Below are 25,836 nucleotides of genomic sequence, written 5' to 3' on the forward strand. Positions count from 1 at the left end.
GCACTCGGGTGACTGGCTAGGCCAGGAGGACTCGGTGATCAGGTGAACCACGGTTAGATGGTCTGGTGGAAGGGAATGAAAGGACACTGAGAATTGGATATTCCTTTGTCTCACTCTTCAGCATGTGTACTTGAAATCAGAAGCTAAAACAATAATCAATAATATGCGATATGTCATAAAGGAAATCATCATAGAAGTATTCACATTCCAATAACGGCAAATAAATATTCACACATTTTTGAATAATAAACATTTACATAACCAGATAATAATAAAAGGAATTCATATTCAGTAATTTCAATACTGATATAAGTTCAAGAATTTTAAACATAACAATCAGAATTAATCTGTCATTTCATACCTCAGACCGACAATATCAAGTATTTCTTAAGGCCAGGCACCACACCCTCATTCGGTAATTTATCTCCCTTAATCTTGTCACAATCAACTTTTACCAGTTGAATGTACACACAAATATAACACTTTTTTGTATTACAATTGTTCAGAAATATTTTATTAAAATATACAAATGAGTAGATATCTCATTAAATATGCACATATTTGTATATCACTGTATACCAATACATTTTTTGGGACACTGGATGAAGTCAGCCTAAATATTTTGGTTTCATTTTCTTAAGACACTCCAGGACCGATCAGATTGTGGATGAATACTTTTTTCATCTTTCTATCTGTAAAAACTATTTTTGGCATGTTATCTAAAATAAATATTTTACCACATATCAACATTTCCCTCTGGGAAAGTCTGGGCAATATTTCTAAGGATAACCACACAACGTTTGGTGAATGCAGATGCTTTTGAAGCTGAGAAAAATTTGTTGGTAGCCCTTTCCTGCAGTCAAATGACCAAATCGCCCTCTAGTGGCCTCGTGGTTGGAATGCTATTAATATTCTTCATAACGGTTTTGTTATATTTCAGTCTTCTGTGATGTACAGTGCCTTCGGAAAGTATTTGGACCCCTTGACTTATTCCACATTATGTTACATGACAGACTTATTCTAAACTGGATTAAATAAATACAAATCCTCAGCAATCTACACACAATAACCCATAATGACAAAGTGAAAACAGGTTTTTAGAAATTGTGGTAAATTCATTACAAATAAAAAACTGAAATACCTTATTTACATAAGTATTCAGACCCTTTGCTATGAGACTCGAAATTGAGCTCAGGCACATCATGTTTCCAATGATCATCCTTGAGATGTTTCTACAACTTGATTGGGGTAGACCTGTGGTAAATTCAATTGATTGAACAGGATTTGGAAAGGCACACACCTGTCTATATAAGGTCCCACAGTTGACAGTGTATGTCAAAGCAAAATACAAGCCATGAGGTCGAAGGAATTGTCCGTAAAGCACTGAGACAGGATTGTGTCGAGGCACAGATCTGGGGAAGGGTACCAAAACATTTCTGCCACATTGAAGGTCACCAAGACCACAGTGGCCTCCATCATTCATACATGGAAGACGTTTGGAACCACCAAACTCTTCATAGAGCTGGCCGCCCGGCCAAACTGAGCAATTGGGGAGAAGGGCCTTGGTCAGGGAGGTGACCAAGAACCTGATGGTCACTCTGACAGAGCTCCAGAGTTCCTCTGTGGAGATGGGAGAACCTTCCAGAAAGACAACCATCTCTGCAGCACTCCACCAATCAGGCCTTTATGGTAGAGTGGCCAGACGGAAGCCACGCCTCAGTAAAAGGCACATGACAGCCCGCTTGGAGTTTCCCAAACGGCACCTAAAGACTCTCAGACCATGAGAAACAAGATTCTCTGGTTTGATGAAACCAAGATTGATCTCTGGCCTGAATGCCAATCGTCACATCTGAAGGAAACCTTGCACCATCCCTACGGTGAAGGATGTTGGTGGCAGCATCATGCAGTGGGGATGTTTTTCAGCGGCAAAGTAGAGAGAGATCCTTGATGAAAACCTGCTCCAAAGTGTTCAGGTCTTCAGACTTGGATGAAGGTTCACCTTCCAACAGGACAACGACCCCAAGCACACAGCCAACACAACGCATGAGTGGGTTTGGGACAAGTCTCTGAATGTCCTTGAGTGGCCCAGCCAGAGCCCGGACTTTAACCTGATCTAACATTTCTGGAGATATCTGAAAATAGCTGTACAGCGACGCACCCCACCCAACCTGACAGAGTTTGAAAGGATATAGATACTATATAAATTGTAAGGTAATGAAGCGCAAGACATTTCCTGGACATTATAAAACTGAGTACAAGAAGCCCTCTTTGGATTCTGGGTAGAGAGTGCACTCTAGTATTCTCAAAATAGTGTAGGACTGAGGAAATATCCTATAAAGATTGTAAAATCAAACTTTAGTGTGGCCTGGACATTTAATGGGATTTTTGTAGCAATTTAGTTTTTGGTTGCAAAGGGAGGCCCCTGTGGAGTGGATCTTTTAGCCGTCACAAGGTTCACAGCGGGGCATGCCGGACAAAGAGACGCAACTACAAACCCAGGCCACTCTGCCCTCTGGGAGATCGATGGACTTCAAAAACAACTTTGAACGCGGTCCCATTTCTTAATAATTTCACATCTACTTAAATGCACCTCACACTCTCTCCTCTTCTCCCCCTCTTTTCTCTCCTCTCCTCTTTCCCTCTCTTCTCTCCCTCTCCTCTACCGTCTTCCCCTCTCTCCTCCCTCTCCTCTTCCTCTGTTCTGTTTTCTTCTCTCCCACTCTTTTCTCTCCTCTCCCCTTCTCTTCCCCTCTCATCTCCTCTCTTTTTCTTCTCCAGCCCACCCCTAATGGTGAGCTAGCCTTTTCATCTTCAGTCCATGCTCAGACATCAAGTCTGGTGCTAAAATACTAATAAATTGGTCTCACGGAGCCAATAGGGATTGTGTTCTGTGAGGGCTGTTTTTGAATTGTGGCATCAGGATGCATGGGGACATTCTGAGACTGACGAGTGGGAGTCGGGTGATCGAGGAGTGGGAGTAGGGTGGGTAGTGGAGTAGGGTGGTTGGGGGGTGGGGCTGGGGCTGGGGCAGTCTCATCCTACAGTAAGAAAAACAAGCATATTGAATCCCACCAAGAAGGTCCCTTCTCTAGAGGTTTTGGCACAATGAGAAACAATCAATCATACCCACAATCACAATCATACCCACATCCTGTAGTGTACTGACAACCTGTTGTTAATGGGTGACTTTGAGGACCATAATATGCACATCACTCACAAATGAAGAGATATATTCGTCATCTCTTGTGCTGGCACAATTACTGTACAATCGTCTTAACCGACAATTATGGATGAAGACCGTCATGAAATGAAAATAACCATAACCGTTTTTTAAAAAGCTGTTCATTTTGTAGAACGAACAGCTGACTGAATACTGGAAAGCCGGGCATTCGTGCAGTTGAGTCCGTTGTCGCGGTAACATGGACTCTTTACAAAGTGATGAAACGTTGTTGCTCCTTGCTGAAAAAAGCAAGGTATTATAGCGAACAAGTCTTTGGTTGCCAAGGCAACGCCCCCTCCCTGTAGTTAGAAGCGGAGGAGAGGAGACAATGTGCATCTTTCAAACGATTATAACGATGACCACGATCATTTGTCTGACCAATAACCGTCATCCAAAATTCCATGACCATAACAGCCCTAGTCATCTCCCTCAGAGTGCACCCCACTTGAAAATCCCCTGGGTGGAGGAATAGTGGTGGGCAGACTGGGACAAAGAGGGAAATCCCCAGCCTTTGTCCTATGTTGAGAAGCTCAGGTTGTGGAGGAGAGGAGAGAGGGATGAGAGGGTCTTTACACCTGTTGGTGTCAGCTGTTTGAAGGGAGGGAGGGAACAGAACAGTTGCTGCACATCCTGTATCTATAGCAACCATCTCAGGAGCACCCTTTTTCTCTTAAGTATTTTGTTTCCACATGGGAAGTGATTAAAAAGAGAATCTAAGTATAAACGATGGAGGAAAGAAGATGCTTCACTGAACTGAAAACCAACCTTTAGTTTATCCTCTCGTCTGAAAGTTATGCTTTTGGAAATGTAAATTCCCCTTCCATACAAAATCAACGGGCGTTCTCTGAGTTTCAAACACTATTCCAACTCTGGCTGTGTCTGAAATGGCACCCTCTTCCTTATTTATTGTATTTCTTTTGACCAGAGCCCTATGAGCCCTGGTCAAAGTAGTGCGCTACATAGGCAATAGGGAGCCATTCCAGATGCAGGCACTGTTCTTCTGTCTGCCCCCCTACCCTTCCTCCAGGGGGCCCAAAGAATTCTCTGGGGGCCTCTGACCTTGGGAACGGGTCAAATCCTAGGGTTTTAACACTAACAACCTGAGATCATTATGTAAATTAGGCCTAGTTAAACTTACACCAGGACCTGGCTGTAACTGTGTACAGGGGATAGCCTTTAGGGCCCTTTGGTAAATGCAGGCTTTGGAAAAAGCCGATGGTTGTCAGTGTCACAAAGGCAAGTTACCGTTTTTCATCATGAATCTTGTTCTGGAGGCAGCTCTGCAAAATATATAGTACAATCTAGTCAATTTTTACTTTGTGCCTGGCCTATCTAAGGGGAAATCGCTCAGTTCTGCCTCCAGGACTCATGACAATAAACTTCAACCTGCGTCACAAAGGGGGTTTGGAAGCAGGGCTGAGAAGAGTCATTCAACTCTGGCAGCTAACATTCCATCAGGTTGCTGTGGGTAAGAATCAGGCACAGATAGTGAGAAGGGTACAGCTATTGTTGTTGTCCAGCTCTTGGTATAAGCCAATGAGATGGAGGAGAGGCATGACACCAAATAGCAGTCCTAGAACAAAGGTGAACAAATGAATGATGTAATCTGAAAGTAGTTGGAATGGACAGAAGAACAGTAAGCTGAGCAGTAAGGGGCTGCCATTGCCGATCTGCTGTGGACTCTAGAGCAGAGGAACTTTACCAATCTCCCTCCGTACCAGTCAATTGGAAACAGAGGCAGCACATCTGTCTCAAGTGGCCTTTCCCTATTCCACTCCTCACCTCTTTCAGGTGGAGCCAAGATAACCCGAAAAAAAATAACAACACCAAGCCACCAAGTCCCCTCTTTATGGGGATTGAAATCAACTTCACTGCATGTCCTGGGAGACACCTGAGAGGGTAGGTGCTAGGTAGGAGGATTGGGTGTCAGGAAACAGGACTGATCAAACAGGGAGTTTGAGGACCCTGTGCTGCTAACAGATAGATAACAATAATTTGGGCGGAGAGAGAGAGGGGGAGGGAGAGTGAGAGAGAGAAAAAGAGAGGGTGGGGGGAAGAGACACGGAGAGAGAGAGAGAGAGAGAGAGAGAGAGAGAGGTTAACAGAGGTTCACAGGCTTCATACAGGGACCAGCAGGAGGCTGGAGAAGGAGACACAGAGACACCCAGCAGGTTAGTGGATGGTGTTGACACTGCAGCAGGGTGGGAAGAGGAGGAATGGAGAGGGGGCAGCGGGGTGGACCGGGGAGTAACAAGCAGGACTACAATGGGCTTCCCTCATCACATGACCAGAGAGTGGAAACCATGTTTACATGTGATACAATACATCGCTCAAAACCATAGGGGACAGAAGCTGTGTTAACATAGACATTGATACCTCCTGACAAAAACACACATTACCACAACACCCCTTTGCAGATGTTCTCTGGTATTCTGGAGCTTCGTGTGAGACGGACATATCATCACACTTAATGGCTGAGCCCATATGAGGCATTTAAAAGGGTAAACAAGCTCAAATTATGGTCATCTATATGTGCAAAGGTAAAATCACTTCAAATGACCAACACTATCAACTTCTGAGTCTGAGTACAACGTGCACATTAACACAATAGGCTGACATTTGGTTCAAGGTAGTAGAGCTATAGTCCATGTTTCTGGCTTTGCTCTGCATGCTTGGGTATGGAATGGATACCCAGGGAAATTGACCATTTGGATCTTTTGTAACTCAAGATTAGCTGATTATATGCAAACAAGAGGAAACAATATCAGATGTGGTAATTCCTCCTGGAAGTTATGTTCATGCTAACATATTCCACACACTCATTTCCAAAGAGGTCTGTGTTCTTTCTGATGGACCAGAGCCATACTAGCTTTATGGCACTGTGATGTAGGCCTTAGCTTACATACCATTATCGCCATCTTGTGGATAATGAAGTAAATTACAAATCCAATCTGGAAATACACCCTGGTAGCAAAGCTTCATACTTATAACTAACCCAAGATAGGTCATCTGCATTGTTTACAATGGGAGCAAATGAACACAGTGGGCAGAACCAGCAATGAGGTGAGCATGTACAGTGAGCTCCAAAAGTACTGGGACAGTGACAAATGTGTTGTTTTTCTGGCTCTGTACTCCAGCACTTTGGATTTCAAATGATAGATTGACTATGAGGTCAAAGTGCAGACTGTCAGCTTAAAGAGGGTATTTTCTTCCATGTAGAGTGAACCGTTTAGAAGTTACAGCACTTTTAGCACTTAGGTCCCTGCTCATCTGCGTGAACATGCCTTAGGCATGCTGCAAGGAGATATGAGGACTGCAGATGTGGCCAGGGCAATAAATTGCAATGTCCGTACTGTGAGACGCCGAAGATAGCACTAAAGGGATACAGGACGTTGTCTCTCACAAAAGCATGGCACACTGCAAATTCCTAAATCAAATGATGCTGTGTGATTGACAGACTTAAATCAGTCTTCAAACAGGGAGTTTAAACCCTGGACCCTGGACCCTCAGATTAAAAGTCTGATGCTCTACCGACTGAGCTATCCGGGCTCTGATTTTACTTGTTTTCATACACCTAACCTGCCGGGCAGATGCACGTCAGATCGTACATTTCCCCAGAGACACAGGCCTCCATTCCAAATGATACACTCAACGAAATCTGAACTAGGCATCACCTCCATAGATGCGATTCTTCTAAGACCTTGTGGCGCAACGGTAGCGCGTCTGACTCCAGATCAGAAGGTTTCGTGTTCAAATCACGTTGTGGTCAGAATTTTGATGTGTGCAATCTCTGCCTTCTTTACACAGCGAAGTCAAAGAATCAGCACAAGTACCAATGTGGCTTTACAGTACAAATCTTGCAAGAAAACGACCAATCCAATGCTGCTTCAGATGACAGTTGTCTCTCACAAAAGCATGGCACACTGCAAATTCCTAAATCAGATGATGCTGTGGGATTGACAGGCTTAAATCAGTCTTCAAACAGGGAGTTTAAACCTGTAGTTTCAGATTAAAAATCCTAAAGCTTTCAGACTAAGCTGTTTTGGCTATGGGATTGTATTGTCCACAGGTGAACATGTCATGGAAAGTGAGAGAAATCGCAATTATAGAAAGACTTGCTTCTGAAGGAAGGTGAACATTAAAAGATCACCCAAACAGGGACTTGAACCCTGGACCCTCAGATTAAAAGTCTGATGCTCTACCGACTGAGCTATCCGGGCTCTGATTTTACTTGTTTTCATACACCTAACCTGCCGGGCAGATGCACGTCAGATCGTACATTTCCCCAGAGACACAGGCCTCCATTCCAAATGATACACTCAACGAAATCTGAACTAGGCATCACCTCCATAGATGCAATTCTTCCAAGACCTTGTGGCGCAACGGTAGCGCGTCTGACTCCAGATCAGAAGGTTTCGTGTTCAAATCACGTCGTGGTCAGAATTTTGATGTGTGCAATCTCTGCCTTCTTTACACAGCGAAGTCAAAGAATCAGCACAAGTACCAATGTGGCTTTACAGTACAAATCTTGCAAGAAAACGACCAATCCAATGCTGCTTCAGATGACAGTTGTCTCTCACAAAAGCATGGCACACTGCAAATTCCTAAATCAGATGATGCTGTGGGATTGACAGGCTTAAATCAGTCTTCAAACAGGGAGTTTAAACCTGGAGTTTCAGATTAAAAATCCTAAAGCTTTCTGACTAAGCTGTTTTGGCTATGGGATTGTATTGTCCACAGGTGAACATGTCATGGAAAGTGAGAGAAATCGCAATTATAGAAAGACTTGCTTCTGAAGGAAGGTGAACATTAAAAGATCACCCGAACAGTGACTTGAACCCTGGACCCTCAGATTAAAAGTCTAATGCTCTACCGACTGAGCTATCCGGGCTCTGATTTTACTTGTTTTCATACACCTAACCTGCCGGGCAGATGCACGTCAGATCGTACATTTCCCCAGAGACACAGGCCTCCATTCCAAATGATACACTCAACGAAATCTGAACTAGGCATCACCTCCATAGATGCGATTCTTCCAAGACCTCGTGGCGCAACGGTAGCGCGTCTGATTAAAGATCAGAAGGTTTCGTGTTCAAATCACGTCGTGGTCAGAATTTTGATGTGTGCAATCTCTGCCTTCTTTACACAGCGAAGTCAAAGAATCAGCACAAGTACCAATGTGGCTTTACAGTACAAATCTTGCAAGAAAACGACCAATCCAATGCTGCTTCAGATGACAGTTGTCTCTCACAAAAGCATGGCACACTGCAAATTCCTAAATCAGATGATGCTGTGGGATTGACAGGCTTAAATCAGTCTTCAAACAGGGAGTTTAAACCTGGAGTTTCAGATTAAAAACCCTAAAGCTTTCAGACTAAGCTGTTTTGGCTATGGGATTGTATTGTCCACAGGTGAACATGTCATGGAAAGTGAGAGAAATAGCAATTATAGAAAGACTTGCTTCTGAAGGAAGGTGAACATTAAAAGATCGCCCGAACAGGGACTTGAACCCTGGACCCTCAGATTAAAAGTCTGATGCTCTACCAACTGAGCTATCCGGGCTCTGATTTTACTTGTTTTCATACACCTAACCTGCTGGGCAGATGCACGTCAGATCGTACATTTCCCCAGAGACACAGGCCTCCATTCCAAATGATACACTCAACGAAATCTGAACTAGGCATCACCTCCATAGATGCGATTCTTCCAAGACCTCGTGGCGCAACGGTAGCGCGTCAGACTCCACATCAGAAGGTTGCGTGTTCAAATCACGTCGTGGTCAGAATTTTGATGTGTGCAATCTCTGCCTTCTTTACACAGCGAAGTCAAAGATTCAGCACAAGTACCAATGTGGCTTTACAGTACAAATCTTGCAAGAAAACGACCAATCCAATGCTGCTTCAGATGACAGTTGTCTCTCACAAAAGCATGGCACTGCAAATTCCTAAATCAGATGATGCTGTGTGATTGACAGGCTTAAATCAGTCTTCAAACAGGGAGTTTAAACCTGGAGTTTCAGATTAAAAATCCTAAAGCTTTCAGACTAAGCTGTTTTGGCTATGGGATTGTATTGTCCACAGGTGAACATGTCATGGAAAGTGAGAGAAATCGCAATTATAGAAAGACTTGCTTCTGAAGGAAGGTGAACATTAAAAGAACGCCCAAACAGGGACTTGAACCCTGGACCCTCAGATTAAAAGTCTGATGCTCTAACGACTGAGCCTTCTGAAGGAAGGTGAACATTAAATGATCACCCGAAAAGGGACTTGAACCCTGGACCCTCAGATTAAAAGTCTGATGCTCTACCGACTGAGCTATCCGGGCTCTGATTTTACTTGTTTTCATACACCTAACCTGCCGGGCAGATGCACGTCAGATCGTACATTTCCCCAGAGACACAGGCCTCCATTCCAAATGATACAGTCAACGAAATCTGAACTAGGCATCACCTCCATAGATGCGATTCTTCCAAGACCTCGTGGTGCAACGGTAGCGCGTCTGACTCCAGATCAGAAGGTTGCGTGTTCAAATCACGTCGTGGTCAGAATTTTTATGTGTGCAATCTCTGCCTTCTTTACACAGCGAAGTCAAAGAATCAGCACAAGTACCAATGTGGCTTTACAGTACAAATCTTGCAAGAAAACGACCAATCCAATGCTGCTTCAGATGACAGTTGTCTCTCACAAAAGCATGGCACACTGCAAATTCCTACATCAGATGATGCTGTGGGATTGACAGGCTTAAATCAGTCTTCAAACAGGGAGTTTAAACCTGGAGTTTCAGATGAAAAATCCTAAAGCTTTCAGACTAAGCTGTTTTGGCTATGGGATTGTATTGTCCACAGGTGAACATGTCATGGAAAGTGAGAGAAATCGCAATTATAGAAAGACTTGCTTCTGAAGGAAGGTGAACATTAAAAGATCACCCAAACAGGGACTTGAACCCTGGACCCTCAGATTAAAAGTCTGATGCTCTACCGACTGAGCTATCCGGGCTCTGATTTTGCATGTTTTCATACACCTAACCTGCCGGGCAGATGCACGTCAGATCGTACATTTCCCCAGAGACACAGGCCTCCATTCCAAATGATACACTCAACGCAATCTGAACTAGGCATCACCTCCATAGATGAGATTCTTCCAAGACCTCGTGGCGCAACGGTAGCGCGTCTGACTCCAGATCAGAAGGTTACGTGTTCAAATCACGTCGTGGTCAGAATTTTGATGTGTGCAATCTCTGCCTTCTTTACACAGCGAAGTCAAAGAATCAGCACAAGTACCAATGTGGCTTTACAGTACAAATCTTGCAAGAAAACGACCAATCCAATGCTGCTTCAGATGACAGTTGTCTCTCACAAAAGCATGGCACACTGCAAATTCCTAAATCAGATGATGCTGTGGGATTGACAGGCTTAAATCAGTCTTCAAACAGGGAGTTTAAACCTGGAGTTTCAGATAAAAAATCCTAAAGCTTTCAGACTAAGCTGTTTTGGCTATGGGATTGTATTGTCCACAGGTGAACATGTCATGGAAAGTGAGAGAAATCGCAATTATAGAAAGACTTGCTTCTGAAGGAAGGTGAACATTAAAAGATCACCCGAACAGGGACTTGAACCCTGGACCCTCAGATTAAATGTCTGATGCTCTACCGACTGAGCTATCCGGGGTCTGATTTTACTTGTTTTCATACACCTAACCTGCCGGGCAGATGCACGTCAGATCGTACATTTCCCCAGAGACACAGGCCTCCATTCCAAATGATACACTCAACGAAATCTGAACTAGGCATCACCTCCATAGATACGATTCTTCCAAGACCTCGTGGCGCAACGGTAGCGCGTCTGACTCCAGATCAGAAGGTTACGTGTTCAAATCACGTTGTGGTCAGAATTTTGATGTGTGCAATCTCTGCCTTCTTTACACAGCGAAGTCAAAGAATCAGCACAAGTACCAATGTGGCTTTACAGTACAAATCTTGCAAGAAAACGACCAATCCAATGCTGCTTCAGATGACAGTTGTCTCTCACAAAAGCATGGCACACTGCAAATTCCTAAATCAGATGATGCTGTGGGATTGACAGGCTTAAATCAGTCTTCAAACAGGGAGTTTAAACCTGGAGTTTCAGATTAAAAATCCTAAAGCTTTCTGACTAAGCTGTTTTGGCTATGGGATTGTATTGTCCACAGGTGAACATGTCATGGAAAGTGAGAGAAATCGCAATTATAGAAAGACTTGCTTCTGAAGGAAGGTGAACATTAAAAGATCGCCCGAACAGTGACTTGAACCCTGGACCCTCAGATTAAAAGTCTAATGCTCTACCGACTGAGCTATCCGGGCTCTGATTTTACTTGTTTTCATACACCTAACCTGCCGGGCAGATGCACGTCAGATCGTACATTTCCCCAGAGACACAGGCCTCCATTCCAAATGATACACTCAACGAAATCTGAACTAGGCATCACCTCCATAGATGCGATTCTTCCAAGACCTCGTGGCGCAACGGTAGCGCGTCTGATTAAAGATCAGAAGGTTTCGTGTTCAAATCACGTCGTGGTCAGAATTTTGATGTGTGCAATCTCTGCCTTCTTTACACAGCGAAGTCAAAGAATCAGCACAAGTACCAATGTGGCTTTACAGTACAAATCTTGCAAGAAAACGACCAATCCAATGCTGCTTCAGATGACAGTTGTCTCTCACAAAAGCATGGCACACTGCAAATTCCTAAATCAGATGATGCTGTGGGATTGACAGGCTTAAATCAGTCTTCAAACAGGGAGTTTAAACCTGGAGTTTCAGATTAAAAACCCTAAAGCTTTCAGACTAAGCTGTTTTGGCTATGGGATTGTATTGTCCACAGGTGAACATGTCATGGAAAGTGAGAGAAATAGCAATTATAGAAAGACTTGCTTCTGAAGGAAGGTGAACATTAAAAGATCGCCCGAACAGGGACTTGAACCCTGGACCCTCAGATTAAAAGTCTGATGCTCTACCGACTGAGCTATCCGGGCTCTGATTTTACTTGTTTTCATACACCTAACCTGCTGGGCAGATGCACGTCAGATCGTACATTTCCCCAGAGACACAGGCCTCCATTCCAAATGATACACTCAACGAAATCTGAACTAGGCATCACCTCCATAGATGCGATTCTTCCAAGACCTCGTGGCGCAACGGTAGCGCGTCAGACTCCACATCAGAAGGTTGCGTGTTCAAATCACGTCGTGGTCAGAATTTTGATGTGTGCAATCTCTGCCTTCTTTACACAGCGAAGTCAAAGATTCAGCACAAGTACCAATGTGGCTTTACAGTACAAATCTTGCAAGAAAACGACCAATCCAATGCTGCTTCAGATGACAGTTGTCTCTCACAAAAGCATGGCACTGCAAATTCCTAAATCAGATGATGCTGTGTGATTGACAGGCTTAAATCAGTCTTCAAACAGGGAGTTTAAACCTGGAGTTTCAGATTAAAAATCCTAAAGCTTTCAGACTAAGCTGTTTTGGCTATGGGATTGTATTGTCCACAGGTGAACATGTCATGGAAAGTGACAGAAATCGCAATTATAGAAAGACTTGCTTCTGAAGGAAGGTGAACATTAAAAGAACGCCCAAACAGGGACTTGAACCCTGGACCCTCAGATTAAAAGTCTGATGCTCTAACGACTGAGCCTTCTGAAGGAAGGTGAACATTAAATGATCACCCGAAAAGGGACTTGAACCCTGGACCCTCAGATTAAAAGTCTGATGCTCTACCGACTGAGCTATCCGGGCTCTGATTTTACTTGTTTTCATACACCTAACCTGCCGGGCAGATGCACGTCAGATCGTACATTTCCCCAGAGACACAGGCCTCCATTCCAAATGATACAGTCAACGAAATCTGAACTAGGCATCACCTCCATAGATGCGATTCTTCCAAGACCTCGTGGTGCAACGGTAGCGCGTCTGACTCCAGATCAGAAGGTTGCGTGTTCAAATCACGTCGTGGTCAGAATTTTTATGTGTGCAATCTCTGCCTTCTTTACACAGCGAAGTCAAAGAATCAGCACAAGTACCAATGTGGCTTTACAGTACAAATCTTGCAAGAAAACGACCAATCCAATGCTGCTTCAGATGACAGTTGTCTCTCACAAAAGCATGGCACACTGCAAATTCCTACATCAGATGATGCTGTGGGATTGACAGGCTTAAATCAGTCTTCAAACAGGGAGTTTAAACCTGGAGTTTCAGATGAAAAATCCTAAAGCTTTCAGACTAAGCTGTTTTGGCTATGGGATTGTATTGTCCACAGGTGAACATGTCATGGAAAGTGAGAGAAATCGCAATTATAGAAAGACTTGCTTCTGAAGGAAGGTGAACATTAAAAGATCACCCAAACAGGGACTTGAACCCTGGACCCTCAGATTAAAAGTCTGATGCTCTACCGACTGAGCTATCCGGGCTCTGATTTTGCATGTTTTCATACACCTAACCTGCCGGGCAGATGCACGTCAGATCGTACATTTCCCCAGAGACACAGGCCTCCATTCCAAATGATACACTCAACGCAATCTGAACTAGGCATCACCTCCATAGATGAGATTCTTCCAAGACCTCGTGGCGCAACGGTAGCGCGTCTGACTCCAGATCAGAAGGTTACGTGTTCAAATCACGTCGTGGTCAGAATTTTGATGTGTGCAATCTCTGCCTTCTTTACACAGCGAAGTCAAAGAATCAGCACAAGTACCAATGTGGCTTTACAGTACAAATCTTGCAAGAAAACGACCAATCCAATGCTGCTTCAGATGACAGTTGTCTCTCACAAAAGCATGGCACACTGCAAATTCCTAAATCAGATGATGCTGTGGGATTGACAGGCTTAAATCAGTCTTCAAACAGGGAGTTTAAACCTGGAGTTTCAGATAAAAAATCCTAAAGCTTTCAGACTAAGCTGTTTTGGCTATGGGATTGTATTGTCCACAGGTGAACATGTCATGGAAAGTGAGAGAAATCGCAATTATAGAAAGACTTGCTTCTGAAGGAAGGTGAACATTAAAAGATCGCCCGAACAGGGACTTGAACCCTGGACACTCAGATTAAAAGTCTGAAGCTCTACCGACTGAGCTATCCAGGCTCTGATTTTACTTGTTTTCATACACCTAACCTGCTGGGCAGATGCACGTCAGATCGTACATTTCCCCAGAGACACAGGCCTCCATTCCAAATGATACACTCAACGAAATCTGAACTAGGCATCACCTCCATAGATGAGATTCTTCCAAGACCTCGTGGCGCAACGGTAGCGCGTCAGACTCCACATCAGAAGGTTGCGTGTTCAAATCACGTCGTGGTCAGAATTTTGATGTGTGCAATCTCTGCCTTCTTTACACAGCGAAGTCAAAGAATCAGCACAAGTACCAATGTGGCTTTACAGTACAAATCTTGCAAGAAAACGACCAATCCAATGCTGCTTCAGATGACAGTTGTCTCTCACAAAAGCATGGCACACTGCAAATTCCTAAATCAGATGATGCTGTGGGATTGACAGGCTTAAATCAGTCTTCAAACAGGGAGTTTAAACCTGGAGTTTCAGATTAAAAATCCTAAAGCTTTCAGACTAAGCTGTTTTGGCTATGGGATTGTATTGTCCACAGGTGAACATGTCATGGAAAGTGAGAGAAATAGCAATTATAGAAAGACTTGCTTCTGAAGGAAGGTGAACATTAAAAGATTGCCCGAACAGGGACTTGAACCCTGGACCCTCAGATTAAAAGTCTGATGCTCTACCGACTGAGCTATCCGCGCTCTGATTTTACTTGTTTTCATACACCTAACCTGCTGGGCAGATGCACGTCAGATCGTACATTTCCCCAGAGACACAGGCCTCCATTCCAAATGATACACTCAACGAACTCTGAACTAGGCATCACCTCCATAGATGAGATTCTTCCAAGACCTCGTGGCGCAACGGTAGCGCGTCAGACTCCACATCAGAAGGTTGCGTGTTCAAATCACGTCGTGGTCAGAATTTTGATGTGTGCAATCTCTGCCTTCTTTACACAGCGAAGTCAAAGAATCAGCACAAGTACCAATGTGGCTTTACAGTACAAATCTTGCAAGAAAACGACCAATCCAATGCTGCTTCAGATGACAGTTGTCTCTCACAAAAGCATGGCACACTGCAAATTCCTAAATCAGATGATGCTGTGGGATTGACAGGCTTAAATCAGTCTTCAAACAGGGAGTTTAAACCTGGAGTTTCAGATTAAAAATCCTAAAGCTTTCAGACTAAGCTGTTTTGGCTATGGGATTGTATTGTCCACAGGTGAACATGTCATGGAAAGTGAGAGAAATCGCAATTATAGAAAGACTTGCTTCTGAAGGAAGGTGAACATTAAAAGATCACCCAAACAGGGACTTGAACCCTGGACCCTCAGATTAAAAGTCTGATGCTCTACCGAATGAGCTATCCGGGCTCTGATTTTACTTGTTTTCATACACCTAACCTGCCGGGTAGATGCACGTCAGATCGTACATTTCCCCAGAGACACAGGCCTCCATTCCAAATGATACACTCAACGCAATCTGAACTAGGCATCACCTCCATAGATGCGATTCTTCCAAGACCTCGTGGCGCAACGGTAGCGCGTCTGACTCCAGATCAGAAGGTTGCGTGTTCAAATCACGTCGTGGTCAGAATTTTAATGTGTGCAATCTCTGCCTTCTTTACACAGCGAAGTCAAAGAATCAGCACAAGTACCAATGTGGCTTTACAGTACAAATCTTGCAAGAAAACGACCAATCCAATGCTGCTTCAGATGACAGTTGTCTCTCACAAAAGCATGGCACACTGCAAATTCCTAAATCAGATGATGCTGTGGGATTGACAGGCTTAAATCAGTCTTCAAACGGAGTTTAAACCTGGAGTTTCAGATTAAAAATACTAAAGCTTTCAGACTAAGCTGTTTTGGCTATGGGATTGTATTGTCCACAGGTGAACATGTCATGGAAAGTGAGAGAAATCGCAATTATAGAAAGACTTGCTTCTGAAGGAAGGTGAACATTAAAAGATCACCCAAACAGGGACTTGAACCCTGGACCCTCAGATTAAAAGTCTGATGCTCTACCGACTGAGCTATCCGGGCTCTGATTTTGCATGTTTTCATACACCTAACCTGCCGGGCAGATGCATGTCAGATCGTACATTTCCCCAGAGACACAGGCCTCCATTCCAAATGATACACTCAACGCAATCTGAACTAGGCATCACCTCCATAGATGCGATTCTTCCAAGACCTCGTGGCGCAACGGTAGCGCGTCTGATTAAAGATCAGAAGGTTTCGTGTTCAAATCACGTCGTGGTCAGAATTTTGATGTGTGCAATCTCTGCCTTCTTTACACAGCGAACTCAAAGAATCAGCACAAGTACCAATGTGGCTTTACAGTACAAATCTTGCAAGAAAACGACCAATCCAATGCTGCTTCAGATGACAGTTGTCTCTCACAAAAGCATGGCACACTGCAAATTCCTAAATCAGATGATGCTGTGGGATTGACAGGCTTAAATCAGTCTTCAAACAGGGAGTTTAAACCTGGAGTTTCAGATTAAAAATCCTAAAGCTTTCAGACTAAGCTGTTTTGGCTATGGGATTGTATTGTCCACAGGTGAACATGTCATGGAAAGTGAGAGAAATCGCAATTATAGAAAGACTTGCTTCTGAAGGAAGGTGAACATTAAAAGATCGCCCGAACAGGGACTTGAACCCTGGACCCTCAGATTAAAAGTCTGATGCTCTACCGACTGAGCTATCCGGGCTCTGATTTTACTTGTTTTCATACACCTAACCTGCCGGGCAGATGCACGTCAGATCGTACATTTCCCCAGAGACACAGGCCTCCATTCCAAATGATACACTCAACGAAATCTGAACTAGGCATCACCTCCATAGATGAGATTCTTCCAAGACCTCGTGGCGCAACGGTAGCGTGTCAGACTCCACATCAGAAGGTTGCGTGTTCAAATCACGTCGTGGTCAGAATTTTGATGTGTGCAATCTCTGCCTTCTTTACACAGCGAAGTCAAAGAATCAGCACAAGTACCAATGTGGCTTTACAGTACAAATCTTGCAAGAAAACGACCAATCCAATGCTGCTTCAGATGACAGTTGTCTCTCACAAAAGCATGGCACTGCAAATTCCTAAATCAGATGATGCTGTGTGATTGACAGGCTTAAATCAGTCTTCAAACAGGGAGTTTAAACCTGGAGTTTCAGATTAAAAATCCTAAAGCTTTCAGACTAAGCTGTTTTGGCTATGGGATTGTATTGTCCACAGGTGAACATGTCATGGAAAGTGACAGAAATCGCAATTATAGAAAGACTTGCTTCTGAAGGAAGGTGAACATTAAAAGAACGCCCAAACAGGGACTTGAACCCTGGACCCTCAGATTAAAAGTCTGATGCTCTACCGACTGAGCTATCCGGGCTCTGATGTTTCTTGTTTTCATACACCTAACCTGCCGGGCAGATGCACGTCAGATCGTACATTTCCCCAGAGACACAGGCCTCCATTCCAAATGATACAGTCAACGAAATCTGAACTAGGCATCACCTCCATAGATGTGATTCTTCCAAGACCTCGTGGCGCAACGGTAGCGCGTCTGACTCCAGATCAGAAGGTTGCGTGTTCAAATCACGTCGTGGTCAGAATTTTGATGTGTGCAATCTCTGCCTTCTTTACACAGCGAAGTCAAAGAATCAGCACAAGTACCAATGTGGCTTTACAGTACAAATCTTGCAAGAAAACGACCAATCCAATGCTGCTTCAGATGACAGTTGTCTCTCACAAAAGCATGGCACTGCAAATTCCTAAATCAGATGATGCTGTGTGATTGACAGGCTTAAATCAGTCTTCAAACAGGGAGTTTAAACCTGGAGTTTCAGATAAAAAAATCCTAAAGCTTTCAGACCAAGGTGTTTTGGCTATCGGATTGTATTGTCCACAGGTGAACATGTCATGGAAAGTGACAGACATCGCAATTATAGAAAGACTTGCTTCTGAAGGAAGGTGAACATTAAAAGAACACCCATACAGGGACTTTAACCCTGGACCCTCAGATTAAAAGTCTGATGCTCTAACGACTGAGCCTTCTGAAGGAAGGTGAACATTAAAAGCTCGCCCGAACAGGGACTTGAACCCTGGACCCTCAGATTAAAAGTCTGATGCTCTACCGACTGAGCTATCCGGGGTCTGATTTTACTGATTTTACTCATACACCTAACCTGCCGGGCAGATGCACGTCAGATCGTACATTTCCCCAGAGACACAGGCCTCCATTCCAAATGATACACTCAACGAAATCTGAACTAGGCATCACCTCCATAGATGCGATTCTTCCAAGACCTCGTGGCGCAACGGTAGCGCGTCTGACTCCAGATCAGAAGGTTGCGTGTTCAAATCACGTCGTGGTCAGAATTTTGATGTGTGCAATCTCTGCCTTCTTTACACAGCGAAGTCAAAGAATCAGCACAAGTACCAATGTGGCTTTACAGTACAAATCTTGCAAGAAAACGACCTATCCAATGCTGCTTCAGATGACAGTTGTCTCTCACAAAAGCATGGCACACTGCAAATTCCTAAATCAGATGATGCTGTGGGATTGACAGGCTTAAATCAGTCTTCAAACAGGGAGTTTAAACCTGGAGTTTCAGATTAAAAATCCTAAAGCTTTCAGACTAAGCTGTTTTGGCTATGGGATTGTATTGTCCACAGGTGAACATGTCATGGAAAGTGAGAGAAATCGCAATTATAGAAAGACTTGCTTCTGAAGGAAGGTGAACATTAAAAGATCACCCAAACAGGGACTTGAACCCTGGACCCTCAGATTAAAAGTCTGATGCTCTACCGACTGAGCTATCCGGGCTCTGATTTTACTTGTTTTCATACACCTAACCTGCCGGGCAGATGCACGTCAGATCGTACATTTCCCCAGAGACACAGGCCTCCATTCCAAATGATACACTCAACGAAATCTGAACTAGGCATCACCTCCATAGATGCGATTCTTCCAAGACCTCGTGGCGCAACGGTAGCGCGTCTGACTCCAGATCAGAAGGTTGCGTGTTGAAATCACGTCGTGGTCAGAATTTTGATGTGTGCAATCTCTGCCTTCTTTACACAGCGAAGTCAAAGAATCAGCACAAGTACCAATGTGGCTTTACAGTACAAATCTTGCAAGAAAACGACCAATCCAATGCTGCTTCAGATGACAGTTGTCTCTCACAAAAGCATGGCACACTGCAAATTCCTAAATCAGATGATGCTGTGGGATTGACAGGCTTAAATCAGTCTTCAAACAGGGAGTTTAAACCTGGAGTTTCAGATAAAAAATCCTAAAGCTTTCAGACTAAGCTGTTTTGGCTATGGGATTGTATTGTCCACAGGTGAACATGTCATGGAAAGTGAGAGAAATCGCAATTATAGAAAGACTTGCTTCTGAAGGAAGGTGAACATTAAAAGATCACCCAAACAGGGACTTGAACCCTGGACCCTCAGATTAAAAGTCTGATGCTCTACCGACTGAGCTATCCGGGCTCTGATTTTACTTGTTTTCATACACCTAACCTGCCGGGCAGATGCACGTCAGATCGTACATTTCCCCAGAGACACAGGCCTCCATTCCAAATGATACACTCAACGAAATCTGAACTAGGCATCACCTCCATAGATGCGATTCTTCCAAGACCTCGTGGCGCAACGGTAGCGCGTCTGACTCCAGATCAGAAGGTTGCGTGTTCAAATCACGTCGTGGTCAGAATTTTGATGTGTGCAATCTCTGCCTTCTTTACACAGCGAAGTCAAAGAATCAGCACAAGTACCAATGTGGCTTTACAGTACAAATCTTGCAAGAAAACGACCAATCCAATGCTGCTTCAGATGACAGTTGTCTCTCACAAAAGCATGGCACACTGCAAATTCCTAAATCAGATGATGCTGTGGGATTGACAGGCTTAAATCAGTCTTCAAACAGGGAGTTTAAACCTGGAGTTTCAGATAAAAAATCCTAAAGCTTTCAGACTAAGCTGTTTTGGCTATGGGATTGTATTGTCCACAGGTGAACATGTCATGGAAAGTGAGAGAAATCGCAATTATAGAAAGACTTGCTTCTGAAGGAAGGTGAACATTAAAACATCGCCAAAACAGGGACTTGAACCCTGGACCCTCAGATTAAAAGTCTGATGCTCTACCGACTGAGCTATCCGGGCTCTGATTTTACTTGTTTTCATACACCTAACCTGCCGGGCAGATGCACGTCAGATCGTACATTTCCCCAGAGACACAGGCCTCCATTCCAAATGATACACTCAACGCAATCTGAACTAGGCATCACCTCCTTAGATGCGATTCTTCCAAGACCTCGTGGCGCAACGGTAGCGCGTCTGACTCCAGATCAGAAGGTTGCGTGTTCAAATCATGTCGTGGTCAGAATTTTGATGTGTGCAATCTCTGCCTTCTTTACACAGCGAAGTCAAAGAATCAGCACAAGTACCAATGTGGCTTTACAGTACAAATCTTGCAAGAAAACGACCAATCCAATGCTGCTTCAGATGACAGTTGTCTCTCACAAAAGCATGGCACACTGCAAATTCCTAAATCAGATGATGCTGTGGGATTGACATGCTTAAATCAGTCTTCAAACAGGGAGTTTAAACCTGGAGTTTCAGATTAAAAATCCTAAAGCTTTCAGACTAAGCTGTTTTGGCTATGGGATTGTATTGTCCACAGGTGAACATGTCATGGAAAGTGAGAGAAATCGCAATTATAGAAAGACTTGCTTCTGAAGGAAGGTGAACATTAAAAGATCACCCAAACAGGGACTTGAACCCTGGACCCTCAGATTAAAAGTCTGATGCTCTAACGACTGAGCTATCCGGGCTCTGATTTTACTTGTTTTCATACACCTAACCTGCCGGGCAGATGCACGTCAGATCGTACATTTCCCCAGAGACACAGGCCTCCATTCCAAATGATACACTCAACGAAATCTGAACTAGGCATCACCTCCATAGATGCGATTCTTCCAAGACCTCGTGGCGCAACGGTAGCGCGTCTGACTCCAGATCAGAAGGTTGCGTGTTCAAATCACGTCGTGGTCAGAATTTTGATGTGTGCAATCTCTGCCTTCTTTACACAGCGAAGTCAAAGAATCAGCACAAGTACCAATGTGGCTTTACAGTACAAATCTTGCAAGAAAACGACCAATCCAATGCTGCTTCAGATGACAGTTGTCTCTCACAAAAGCATGGCACACTGCAAATTCCTAAATCAGATGATGCTGTGGGATTGACAGGCTTAAATCAGTCTTCAAACAGGGAGTTTAAACCTGGAGTTTCAGATTAAAAATCCTAAAGCTTTCAGACTAAGCTGTTTTGGCTATGGGATTGTATTGTCCACAGGTGAACATGTCATGGAAAGTGAGAGAAATCGCAATTATAGAAAGACTTGCTTCTGAAGGAAGGTGAACATTAAAAGATCACCCAAACAGGGACTTGAACCCTGGACCCTCAGATTAAAAGTCTGATGCTCTACCGACTGAGCTATCCGGGCTCTGATTTTACTTGTTTTCATACACCTAACCTGCCGGGCAGATGCACGTCAGATCGTACATTTCCCCAGAGACACAGGCCTCCATTCCAAATGATACACTCAACGAAATCTGAACTAGGCATCACCTCCATAGATGCGATTCTTCCAAGACCTCGTGGCGCAACGGCAGCGCGTCTGACTCCAGATCAGAAGGTTGCGTGTTCAAATCACGTCGTGGTCAGAATTTTGATGTGTGCAATCTCTGCCTTCTTTACACAGCGAAGTCAAAGAATCAGCACAAGTACCAATGTGGCTTTACAGTACAAATCTTGCAAGAAAACGACCAATCCAATGCTGCTTCAGATGACAGTTGTCTCTCACAAAAGCATGGCACACTGCAAATTCCTAAATCAGATGATGCTTTTGGATTGACAGGCTTAAATCAGTCTTCAAACAGGGAGTTTAAACCTGGAGTTTCAGATTAAAAATCCTAAAGCTTTCAGACTAAGCTGTTTTGGCTATGGGATTGTATTGTCCACAGGTGAACATGTCATGGAAAGTGAGAGAAATCGCAATTATAGAAAGACTTGCTTCTGAAGGAAGGTGAACATTAAAAGATCGCCCAAACAGGGACTTGAACCCTGGACCCTCAGATTAAAAGTCTGATGCTCTACCGACTGAGCTATCCGGGCTCTGGTTTTACTTGTTTTCATACACCTAACCTGCCGGGCAGATGCACGTCAGATCGTACATTTCCCCAGAGACACAGGGTTTAAACCTGGAGTTTCAGATAAAAAATCCTAAAGCTTTCAGACTAAGCTGTTTTGGCTATGGGATTGTATTGTCCACAGGTGAACATGTCATGGAAAGTGAGAGAAATCGCAATTATAGAAAGACTTGCTTCTGCAGGAAGGTGAACATTAAAAGATCACCCAAAAAGGGACTTGAACCCTGGACCCTCAGATTAAAAGTCTGATGCTCTACCGACTGAGCTATCCGGGCTCTGATTTTACTTGTTTTCATACACCTAACCTGCCGGGCAGATGCACGTCAGATCGTACATTTCCCCAGAGACACAGGCCTCCATTCCAAATGATACACTCAACGAAATCTGAACTAGGCATCACCTCCATAGATGCGATTCTTCCAAGACCTCGTGGCGCAACGGTAGCGCGTCTGACTCCAGATCAGAAGGTTGCGTGTTGAAATCACGTCGTGGTCAGAATTTTGATGTGTGCAATCTCTGCCTTCTTTACACAGCGAAGTCAAAGAATCAGCACAAGTACCAATGTGGCTTTACAGTACAAATCTTGCAAGAAAACGACCAATCCAATGCTGCTTCAGATGACAGTTGTCTCTCACAAAAGCATGGCACACTGCAAATTCCTAAATCAGATGATGCTGTGGGATTGACAGGCTTAAATCAGTCTTCAAACAGGGAGTTTAAACCTGGAGTTTCAGATTAAAAATCCTAAAGCTTTCAGACTAAGCTGTTTTGGCTATGGGATTGTATTGTCCACAGGTGAACATGTCATGGAAAGTGAGAGAAATCGCAATTATAGAAAGACTTGCTTCTGAAGGAAGGTGAACATTAAAAGATCACCCAAACAGGGACTTGAACCCTGGACCCTCAGATTAAAAGTCTGATGCTCTACCGACTGAGCTATCCGGGCTCTGATTTTACTTGTTTTCATACACCTAACCTGCCGGGCAGATGCACGTCAGATCGTACATTTCCCCAGAGACACAGGCCTCCATTCCAAATGATACACTCAACGAAATCTGAACTAGGCATCACCTCCATAGATGCGATTCTTCCAAGACCTCGTGGCGCAACGGTAGCGCGTCTGACTCCAGATCAGAAGGTTGCGTGTTCAAATCACGTCGTGGTCAGAATTTTGATGTGTGCAATCTCTGCCTTCTTTACACAGCGAAGTCAAAGAATCAGCACAAGTACCAATGTGGCTTTACAGTACAAATCTTGCAAGAAAACGACCAATCCAATGCTGCTTCAGATGACAGTTGTCTCTCACAAAAGCATGGCACACTGCAAATTCCTAAATCAGATGATGCTTTTGGATTGACAGGCTTAAATCAGTCTTCAAACAGGGAGTTTAAACCTGGAGTTTCAGATTAAAAATCCTAAAGCTTTCAGACTAAGCTGTTTTGGCTATGGGATTGTATTGTCCACAGGTGAACATGTCATGGAAAGTGAGAGAAATCGCAATTATAGAAAGACTTGCTTCTGAAGGAAGGTGAACATTAAAACATCGCCAAAACAGGGACTTGAACCCTGGACCCTCAGATTAAAAGTCTGATGCTCTACCGACTGAGCTATCCGGGCTCTGATTTTACTTGTTTTCATACACCTAACCTGCCGGGCAGATGCACGTCAGATCGTACATTTCCCCAGAGACACAGGCCTCCATTCCAAATGATACACTCAACGCAATCTGAACTAGGCATCACCTCCTTAGATGCGTTTCTTCCAAGACCTCGTGGCGCAACGGTAGCGCGTCTGACTCCAGATCAGAAGGTTGCGTGTTCAAATCATGTCGTGGTCAGAATTTTGATGTGTGCAATCTCTGCCTTCTTTACACAGCGAAGTCAAAGAATCAGCACAAGTACCAATGTGGCTTTACAGTACAAATCTTGCAAGAAAACGACCAATCCAATGCTGCTTCAGATGACAGTTGTCTCTCACAAAAGCATGGCACACTGCAAATTCCTAAATCAGATGATGCTGTGGGATTGACATGCTTAAATCAGTCTTCAAACAGGGAGTTTAAACCTGGAGTTTCAGATTAAAAATCCTAAAGCTTTCAGACTAAGCTGTTTTGGCTATGGGATTGTATTGTCCACAGGTGAACATGTCATGGAAAGTGAGAGAAATCGCAATTATAGAAAGACTTGCTTCTGAAGGAAGGTGAACATTAAAAGATCACCCAAACAGGGACTTGAACCCTGGACCCTCAGATTAAAAGTCTGATGCTCTAACGACTGAGCTATCCGGGCTCTGATTTTACTTGTTTTCATACACCTAACCTGCCGGGCAGATGCACGTCAGATCGTACATTTCCCCAGAGACACAGGCCTCCATTCCAAATGATACACTCAACGAAATCTGAACTAGGCATCACCTCCATAGATGCGATTCTTCCAAGACCTCGTGGCGCAACGGTAGCGCGTCTGACTCCAGATCAGAAGGTTGCGTGTTGAAATCACGTCGTGGTCAGAATTTTGATGTGTGCAATCTCTGCCTTCTTTACACAGCGAAGTCAAAGAATCAGCACAAGTACCAATGTGGCTTTACAGTACAAATCTTGCAAGAAAACGACCAATCCAATGCTGCTTCAGATGACAGTTGTCTCTCACAAAAGCATGGCACACTGCAAATTCCTAAATCAGATGATGCTGTGGGATTGACAGGCTTAAATCAGTCTTCAAACAGGGAGTTTAAACCTGGAGTTTCAGATTAAAAATCCTAAAGCTTTCAGACTAAGCTGTTTTGGCTATGGGATTGTATTGTCCACAGGTGAACATGTCATGGAAAGTGAGAGAAATCGCAATTATAGAAAGACTTGCTTCTGAAGGAAGGTGAACATTAAAAGATCACCCAAACAGGGACTTGAACCCTGGACCCTCAGATTAAAAGTCTGATGCTCTACCGACTGAGCTATCCGGGCTCTGATTTTACTTGTTTTCATACACCTAACCTGCCGGGCAGATGCACGTCAGATCGTACATTTCCCCAGAGACACAGGGTTTAAACCTGGAGTTTCAGATAAAAAATCCTAAAGCTTTCAGACTAAGCTGTTTTGGCTATGGGATTGTATTGTCCACAGGTGAACATGTCATGGAAAGTGAGAGAAATCGCAATTATAGAAAGACTTGCTTCTGCAGGAAGGTGAACATTAAAAGATCACCCAAAAAGGGACTTGAACCCTGGACCCTCAGATTAAAAGTCTGATGCTCTACCGACTGAGCTATCCGGGCTCTGATTTTACTTGTTTTCATACACCTAACCTGCCGGGCAGATGCACGTCAGATCGT

At 43.9% G+C, this 25,836-nt stretch overlaps 25 non-coding genes across 25 annotated transcripts; 11 read left to right on the forward strand and 14 right to left on the reverse strand.

Moving 5' to 3' along the window:
* Nucleotides 1–7,367: 7,367 nt before the first annotated feature.
* On the reverse strand, nucleotides 7,368–7,440 carry trnak-uuu (transfer RNA lysine (anticodon UUU)). Its single transcript has one exon. It is a non-coding gene; the product is annotated as a tRNA-Lys (tRNA).
* Nucleotides 7,441–8,259: 819 nt separating this feature from the next.
* Nucleotides 8,260–8,331, forward strand: trnaf-aaa (transfer RNA phenylalanine (anticodon AAA)). Its single transcript has one exon. It is a non-coding gene; the product is annotated as a tRNA-Phe (tRNA).
* Nucleotides 8,332–8,709: 378 nt separating this feature from the next.
* trnak-uuu (transfer RNA lysine (anticodon UUU)) lies at nucleotides 8,710–8,782 on the reverse strand. Its single transcript has one exon. It is a non-coding gene; the product is annotated as a tRNA-Lys (tRNA).
* A 1,360-nt stretch (nucleotides 8,783–10,142) lies between these two features.
* Nucleotides 10,143–10,215, reverse strand: trnak-uuu (transfer RNA lysine (anticodon UUU)). Its single transcript has one exon. It is a non-coding gene; the product is annotated as a tRNA-Lys (tRNA).
* Nucleotides 10,216–10,363: 148 nt separating this feature from the next.
* On the forward strand, nucleotides 10,364–10,435 carry trnaw-cca (transfer RNA tryptophan (anticodon CCA)). The gene has a single exon. It is a non-coding gene; the product is annotated as a tRNA-Trp (tRNA).
* Nucleotides 10,436–11,705: 1,270 nt separating this feature from the next.
* Nucleotides 11,706–11,777, forward strand: trnaf-aaa (transfer RNA phenylalanine (anticodon AAA)). The gene has a single exon. It is a non-coding gene; the product is annotated as a tRNA-Phe (tRNA).
* Nucleotides 11,778–12,155: 378 nt separating this feature from the next.
* Nucleotides 12,156–12,228, reverse strand: trnak-uuu (transfer RNA lysine (anticodon UUU)). Its single transcript has one exon. It is a non-coding gene; the product is annotated as a tRNA-Lys (tRNA).
* Nucleotides 12,229–13,588: 1,360 nt separating this feature from the next.
* trnak-uuu (transfer RNA lysine (anticodon UUU)) lies at nucleotides 13,589–13,661 on the reverse strand. The gene has a single exon. It is a non-coding gene; the product is annotated as a tRNA-Lys (tRNA).
* Nucleotides 13,662–13,809: 148 nt separating this feature from the next.
* Nucleotides 13,810–13,881, forward strand: trnaw-cca (transfer RNA tryptophan (anticodon CCA)). The gene has a single exon. It is a non-coding gene; the product is annotated as a tRNA-Trp (tRNA).
* Nucleotides 13,882–15,822: 1,941 nt separating this feature from the next.
* On the forward strand, nucleotides 15,823–15,894 carry trnaw-cca (transfer RNA tryptophan (anticodon CCA)). The gene has a single exon. It is a non-coding gene; the product is annotated as a tRNA-Trp (tRNA).
* Nucleotides 15,895–16,270: 376 nt separating this feature from the next.
* On the reverse strand, nucleotides 16,271–16,343 carry trnak-uuu (transfer RNA lysine (anticodon UUU)). Its single transcript has one exon. It is a non-coding gene; the product is annotated as a tRNA-Lys (tRNA).
* Nucleotides 16,344–16,491: 148 nt separating this feature from the next.
* trnaf-aaa (transfer RNA phenylalanine (anticodon AAA)) lies at nucleotides 16,492–16,563 on the forward strand. The gene has a single exon. It is a non-coding gene; the product is annotated as a tRNA-Phe (tRNA).
* Nucleotides 16,564–16,941: 378 nt separating this feature from the next.
* Nucleotides 16,942–17,014, reverse strand: trnak-uuu (transfer RNA lysine (anticodon UUU)). Its single transcript has one exon. It is a non-coding gene; the product is annotated as a tRNA-Lys (tRNA).
* Nucleotides 17,015–17,610: 596 nt separating this feature from the next.
* On the reverse strand, nucleotides 17,611–17,683 carry trnak-uuu (transfer RNA lysine (anticodon UUU)). Its single transcript has one exon. It is a non-coding gene; the product is annotated as a tRNA-Lys (tRNA).
* A 148-nt stretch (nucleotides 17,684–17,831) lies between these two features.
* Nucleotides 17,832–17,903, forward strand: trnaw-cca (transfer RNA tryptophan (anticodon CCA)). Its single transcript has one exon. It is a non-coding gene; the product is annotated as a tRNA-Trp (tRNA).
* Nucleotides 17,904–18,597: 694 nt separating this feature from the next.
* On the forward strand, nucleotides 18,598–18,669 carry trnaw-cca (transfer RNA tryptophan (anticodon CCA)). Its single transcript has one exon. It is a non-coding gene; the product is annotated as a tRNA-Trp (tRNA).
* Nucleotides 18,670–19,047: 378 nt separating this feature from the next.
* trnak-uuu (transfer RNA lysine (anticodon UUU)) lies at nucleotides 19,048–19,120 on the reverse strand. The gene has a single exon. It is a non-coding gene; the product is annotated as a tRNA-Lys (tRNA).
* A 598-nt stretch (nucleotides 19,121–19,718) lies between these two features.
* Nucleotides 19,719–19,791, reverse strand: trnak-uuu (transfer RNA lysine (anticodon UUU)). The gene has a single exon. It is a non-coding gene; the product is annotated as a tRNA-Lys (tRNA).
* Nucleotides 19,792–19,939: 148 nt separating this feature from the next.
* On the forward strand, nucleotides 19,940–20,011 carry trnaw-cca (transfer RNA tryptophan (anticodon CCA)). The gene has a single exon. It is a non-coding gene; the product is annotated as a tRNA-Trp (tRNA).
* Nucleotides 20,012–21,281: 1,270 nt separating this feature from the next.
* Nucleotides 21,282–21,353, forward strand: trnaw-cca (transfer RNA tryptophan (anticodon CCA)). Its single transcript has one exon. It is a non-coding gene; the product is annotated as a tRNA-Trp (tRNA).
* Nucleotides 21,354–21,731: 378 nt separating this feature from the next.
* Nucleotides 21,732–21,804, reverse strand: trnak-uuu (transfer RNA lysine (anticodon UUU)). Its single transcript has one exon. It is a non-coding gene; the product is annotated as a tRNA-Lys (tRNA).
* A 598-nt stretch (nucleotides 21,805–22,402) lies between these two features.
* Nucleotides 22,403–22,475, reverse strand: trnak-uuu (transfer RNA lysine (anticodon UUU)). Its single transcript has one exon. It is a non-coding gene; the product is annotated as a tRNA-Lys (tRNA).
* Nucleotides 22,476–23,383: 908 nt separating this feature from the next.
* On the reverse strand, nucleotides 23,384–23,456 carry trnak-uuu (transfer RNA lysine (anticodon UUU)). Its single transcript has one exon. It is a non-coding gene; the product is annotated as a tRNA-Lys (tRNA).
* A 148-nt stretch (nucleotides 23,457–23,604) lies between these two features.
* Nucleotides 23,605–23,676, forward strand: trnaw-cca (transfer RNA tryptophan (anticodon CCA)). The gene has a single exon. It is a non-coding gene; the product is annotated as a tRNA-Trp (tRNA).
* A 1,720-nt stretch (nucleotides 23,677–25,396) lies between these two features.
* On the reverse strand, nucleotides 25,397–25,469 carry trnak-uuu (transfer RNA lysine (anticodon UUU)). The gene has a single exon. It is a non-coding gene; the product is annotated as a tRNA-Lys (tRNA).
* Between the last annotated feature and the right edge of the window lie 367 nt (nucleotides 25,470–25,836).

The sequence above is a fragment of the Salvelinus alpinus genome, chromosome 2 (assembly GCF_045679555.1).
Source record: "Salvelinus alpinus chromosome 2, SLU_Salpinus.1, whole genome shotgun sequence".
Taxonomy (NCBI): Eukaryota; Metazoa; Chordata; class Actinopteri; order Salmoniformes; family Salmonidae; genus Salvelinus; species Salvelinus alpinus.